Source organism: Glycine max, chromosome 10 (genome assembly GCF_000004515.6).
Source record: "Glycine max cultivar Williams 82 chromosome 10, Glycine_max_v4.0, whole genome shotgun sequence".
Lineage (NCBI taxonomy): Eukaryota > Viridiplantae > Streptophyta > Magnoliopsida > Fabales > Fabaceae > Glycine > Glycine max.
In genome coordinates this window covers 23,375,781-23,381,985 of record NC_038246.2, presented here as the reverse complement: position 1 = coordinate 23,381,985, position 6,205 = coordinate 23,375,781, and the positions used below count along the sequence as shown (strand labels likewise).

Here is a 6,205-nt window from a genome sequence, read left to right as displayed (position 1 = left end):
GACACATTAAAAATTAATATTCTAATTAAACCCCTAAAGATAATTACTCTAATTAGACTCCTAAAGATAGTTTCCTCACGACCCTCGTTATTGATGAGTGCCCTCATGGTTAACCACGACCCTCGTGAGTTTAGCATGGTCGTTGCTGAAAGTTGTGATGGTTAACCACAACCCTCATGATGTTGACCATGGCCCTCTTGGAGTTGTTACGACCGTGATGAATGCACCGCAACCATTATCAAGTGAGAGAATCATCAAATCTTTAGAAAAACAAGCAATTTCCAACTCTTAACTAAGGAATTGTACTTCTGCAAGAGAAAACTAGTTTCCAAACATGAGTTCTACCAAGAAAATGAATGAAAATGACACAAAACTCACAAAATATCAGAGTAAAATTTTGAGTATTAAATACTATAGAGGAAAATTTAATCTTGTTCACGGTGTTAATTAAATCAAGGAGATAAATGTTTGAATAGAGAAGACGTTGGCCTAAGGTGGAAAGAGAAAAAGATGAGACAATTTATTTTAGAGAGAGAAATCTATCAATGTAGAAAGAGAAAACAGTGAGTGAACTTTATTGTAGAGAGAGGAATGATGTAATGGATGCAGTGGTAGAGTGTATTGACAAAAGGGTATAAGAGGAAAAAGATTTACAATTTCATTTGAATTAATAAAATTATTTATTTCCTTGGTTGTGGTGCATGAACCTTAAATAAATAATATAAAGAAATAGATGGATTATTATTTTTATATTTTATTTATAATGTATTTTTATTATTAGTATTTTTCGTATTTTTAGGCTCACAAACTCAAGGACCGTTGTGGACCAATCTATGTTAGTTTATTCATTTCATGGACCAACCCGATTCAACCTATTTAAGTACAAACATATTTAGATTATACCTATGTAGATTAAGTTGACTCATACCCAATTATAAATATTTTATATTAGGGGTGTAAGTGCTTAGAGTTGGGTAAGATTTAGTCTAATTTAAGATCCAACCCAATTGGGTTGGTTTTGGTGTCTTTTGTTAAGCAGTTAAGCCCTACAAAAATTTTGGGGGTAAAAGTTTTAATATTAAAAGTTATAGAAAAAATTTATATTGTTCAAGTATATTATTTAAACCAAGGAGAGAAATGTTTGAATAAAGAAAGGAGACATTGACCCAAGTTGGAAAAAGAAGAAATCAAACAATTTATTTTAGAGAGAGAATCTATCAATGAAGAAAGAGAAATGAAATAATTCTTTCTTTGACTAAGTCACCTTCACTCTTCCATATATATTTCCCTTTTCCCCTAGCCTTTCCATCGTTCCAAACCCACTTCCCTTTCTTATCTTCACATGGAACTTTGAGAGTTTGAGTGTTCTTTTCCCCAAACCTAAAAAGTTTCAGTTCACAAAAAATGGTCATGGACTCATGGGGTTCCCAAAACTAGACAAACAAAAGGTTATCTGAGAGGCTTCAATAGAAGGCCTCGAGGGCATGGATCACTTGATCTGAAACCTCTCCCATCATCCTTCACAGTTAACACCAAAATTACCAACATTATCGTGTCAAAGTTCAAGGAACTTATTTTGCTCTAAAATCGAATTGGTCACACCTGGTTTAGATGCGCCCCAATTAACTCCCCCCCCCCCCCCCTCAATCATGCACCTAATATAGTTCACAGTGTTTCCACCACATTAATTCAACTCATTCTACCGCAAAACCCTAACATGTTCTCATCAATGTAGTTTCCTTTGTCAACAGCAGTGCACCATGTCTCAGTGAAGTTGATGCTCGATTTTATGAAGCCGCATAACATGAGTTTAAGCTTCAACGTGAAATATGTTGAACTCGAGTTCTGAAAGGAGACCTTCATTGTTTCCTCAAACTCTTCATTCATGTCCTTACCATCACCAGCAATGATAGTGTCTACACACAAGGAAGATCTTCCTTGCACCAGTGCTGCCAGCAACGTTTGCCTTAAAACTACCGACATTCAAGAAGCGGTTCCATGAACATCGCAAACACTTCAGTGTTGTATTTGACACCAGCAAGTGCCATTGCATCAAGCGAAGGTACGCCATGTTTCACCTAATCATAATTCTGCAAGTTGTTGATTAGCACATTGAAAAAACATAATATTTAATGTTTAATATTTAAAATTTAAGGACATTTATTGATAATAAAAGGTTCATGTAATAAATTTTTAGCATTATTGACTAAGTCTATTATAAATTAATTAATAAAAAAATTAAATGATTTTGTGATTTAAACGGCCTTAGGCAATTACTGAATCATTTAAGAGGCACATTACTTTTAAGTCTCCGTGTGTGTCATGGTTCTTGAACAATTTCAACATGTTTATCAATATTTTAACTTTTTAATCATAATTATTTATAAATTATATTCTTGTAAAATTTTTAGGCTCTTATAGTAGTTTATTTTTCTTCATTTGTTATCACCTTGTGTTATGCGGAAGGAAAAAGAATCAAACTTGTTGTTAAATATCCAATTTTAAAGTTCTAGATTCTCATGTCCTATAAAACATGTATCAATCTTAATTTTATTAAATTTTTAGTTAAAGGAAAAAATATTTTACATCTTATGTGGCATCATCTTCCATGCAAGGACCTCTTATCACAACCTATTTGCTTGCAGTCTTAGTGATCCATGCAAGGAAATGTTGCAATGTGTTAGAGTACTCTAAGTCAATCACTTTTCTCCTTGATTACCTAATTTTATATTTATAAAATAATAAATATATCATTTAAGAAAAATTTATTCCCTCATTTTTTTTTAACCCACATACCTAATTTGACAAAAAAGTCATAACAATATTATCATGTTTAACAACAATGTAAGACTACCTAAACCATGTTTCCCAAATCTAGATGAACAAAAGGCCATCAAAGAGATCATGTCGGAAGGCCTTAAGAGCATGGAGCACTTGATACAAATCCTCTCCCTCCAACCCTCTCACTTAAACATCAAACTCATAGATGCAACAGTCTCAATGTTCAAGAAACTCATTTCACTCCTAAATTAAACCAATCATGCCCAATTCAAATGAGCCTCAGTTCACTTGTCTTCACCAATTCACTCACCTAATCCAATTGACAACACTTCCACTTCATCAATTAAACTCCCTCTATCCTAAAACCCTAGAATTTCTACATCAACGATGCTAGTGGTCGTGCACCACGTTCCGCGAACGAGCATGACGCTCAATTTCATGAAGTCTCACAACATGCTTCTAGGCTCCAATGGATACCTTTAGCATTTCCTCGAACTCTTCCTTCATCTCCTTTGCCATCACTAGAAGTGATGTCATGAACATCATGAACATACTGAGGACGTCTCCGACAACAAGTGTTGTTGCATCAAGCAAAGGTACTGCATTTTACCAAATCATAAATCCAAAAAGTTGTTGATTAGTACATTACAATATTAAAAAGTAAAATAATATAAAATGTTTGAAATTTAAGTCATTAATAGAGGCATTTACTTCTACTCTAGTACCCAACTGGTACCACTAGTACCTCAACATGATATTTCCTATTCTTTTCCCATGTTGCATCCTCCTATTACCAATGACTATTGCCACCAATAGTTTTCCCCATTGCACTTCATCAACCTGTAGACGTTTTTGGAAAGCATGTACTCCATATTCCTCGGATGCTTGCACATCCATCGTACCCCAAACGACTACCTTATCTAGCCTATTTCTAACATATGCCAGCTCCAACAATACCTTATTTGGATCCACTAGCCTTCTATCATTGTTCTAGTTATTAACTTTGCCCCACCGATGGAGTTTCTACTAGTTATTGGAGTCCAAATTAATCACAAGTTACCTCAGATTCTAGTATACGACCTTAAGTGTATTTTGATTCCAAACAAGTAAGTGAAGGAACATGCGGAATTGCATGCTTAGGCTAGATAGGTCTATAACCTTGTTTATAATAATTTGGTGGCATGGTTGCAAAATCAAGAAAAGATTTGAGTACGGTTTTGACCTAAGGCAAAATAAAGCAACCACATGTTAATGAATACTTTATGCTAATTTATTAAGTGGTTAATTTTTAATGATAATAGCACTATATATTGTAAATATTCTTTAAAATCAATATTCTAAAAAAAAAAGGTGAAGTACTATCTAGATACCTAGGTTACATTGGATAGACATGACTCATAGAATTTTGAGATTCTAAATCTCTATTGCATTTTATAGGTATGGCCTACCTGATTATGCATTATAGTGAATGTATGGGAGGCATGAATTAAAAATTAACAGTTCATGAATTTTTGCTAACTTTTTAATCAATTAATTGCAAATTTGAAATAAGTAGAGGAATCATATCGAGTTTAGTTATGTGCATATTTTCAACCATTGACATCAGGAGTAGAGAATTGGTTGTATTTGGTCCCACGATTAAAAATTCATATTCATATGAATGTCATTATTAGTACGATACAAAAAAAAATGAACATCATTATAAGCATATGGAACAATCCAAACATATTTAATTCTAATGTTGAAAAATTATTGAAGTCTCTGAAGCTACGAAAGTTTGTTAGGGAAGATACAAAATTGTGGGTCTCACACAAATGAAAGAGAGATAAGGTCCATATGTGAGACATGCGATTTTGTTACATTTTAGGGTTATAAATTTTAAGGGGGTGCATAACTTGGTAAGTATTAATAGTAGTATAAAAATTTAAACACCATCTTGAATTTCATGCAACATAAGAGTTACTAATATGATTATTGTGAAGAGGAAATAATACAGGGCCTTGGGGTGTCACAAATTGTTCACTTAAATATCTTGTTTAAATCCCTAGTCTTATATGTACCTACATACAAGTCAAAATATTAGGGATTGTAATAGGATATTCAAGTGGACAAATTGTTGCATCCCAAAGGCCTACATTATTTCTTCTTTATGATAAGCATATTAGTAACTTTTATGCTGCATGGAATTCAAGGTGGTGTTTGACTTTTTCTACTATTATTAATACTTACTGAGTTTTTGACCCCCATAGAATGTATAACCCCAAAAGACAACAAAATTGCATGTCTCACATATGAACCCCATCTCTTTATCGTCAATGTGAGAGTCACAATTTTGTATCTTCCCTAATAAATTTTTTTGACTTTAGAGTTGCCTCTATAGACACTTCATTAATTTTTTAAACTTAAAATTAAATATGTTTGGTTGCCTCAAAGTGCTCATATTGGTGTTCATTTTTATTTATTTTTTGTGTTGTACTCACAAAGGCATTCATTTGAGTATGGAATTTTAACCGTTGACCCCTAATACAACCAATTCTCTACTCCCAATGTCACTAGTGCACAATATGCACCCAGCTACACTCAATATGATTTCCCTTTTTTACTATACACTTGCAATTAGTTGTTAAGAAGTTAGCAAACACAATGCTTGAGCTATTTATTTTTAATTCATGTGGCCCCAACTATTTACAAAAATGCATAATCAAGTAGGCCATGCCTCTGAAATGCAACATTTGTTTTTATTTACAGTCTAAAATTTGATGATCATGTCCACCAATTGTACCCTATATATATATATATATATATATATATATATATATATATATATATATATATATATATATAGTACTTCTCCTTATTTTTTAGAAACTTGATTTAAAATAAAATTTACTGTATATACTGTTATTAGAATTGGCAAATTAACCACTTAAGAAATTAGCACAAATTACCAATTAACATGTGGTTGCATTTTTTGTCTTATGTCGGAACCATACTCAAATCTTATTCATGCTTTTGCAATAATGCCAACAAATACTTATCCACAAGGTTATATTTAGCACCTTTTGTCAACAAGGGAACATTGATGTTATAATACTTTTTACTTAATGTATATATGTATATTTTGTCAACCAGAAATGTCTCATTTATTTCATTGTCTGCTCATTTTAAATGTATGGTCTAAGCAAGACAACCCTAAGCTATTCTCTTTGAAAATTTAAATGATAGGTTTTGTCTACCACATGTTATCAACTTCTAAAGTTAATTGGTAAAAAATTAAATAAAAACTTATAGAAAACTTCAATCTATGTTTTCTTAATTCACAATATTTGAGTAATTAAAATGGAAGTAAAATGTTTACCAAATTAAAATAAATATTTGTATGTAAACCCAAAATTAGGGTTTTACAGCAAATGGCATACAAAGG

At 32.3% G+C, this 6,205-nt stretch overlaps 1 pseudogene; it reads left to right on the top strand.

Annotated features, from left to right (window-relative positions):
- The first annotated feature begins 1,418 nt into the window (after positions 1 to 1,418).
- On the top strand, positions 1,419 to 2,108 carry LOC121172961 (probable WRKY transcription factor 11; annotated as a pseudogene).
- Positions 2,109 to 6,205: the final 4,097 nt, after the last annotated feature.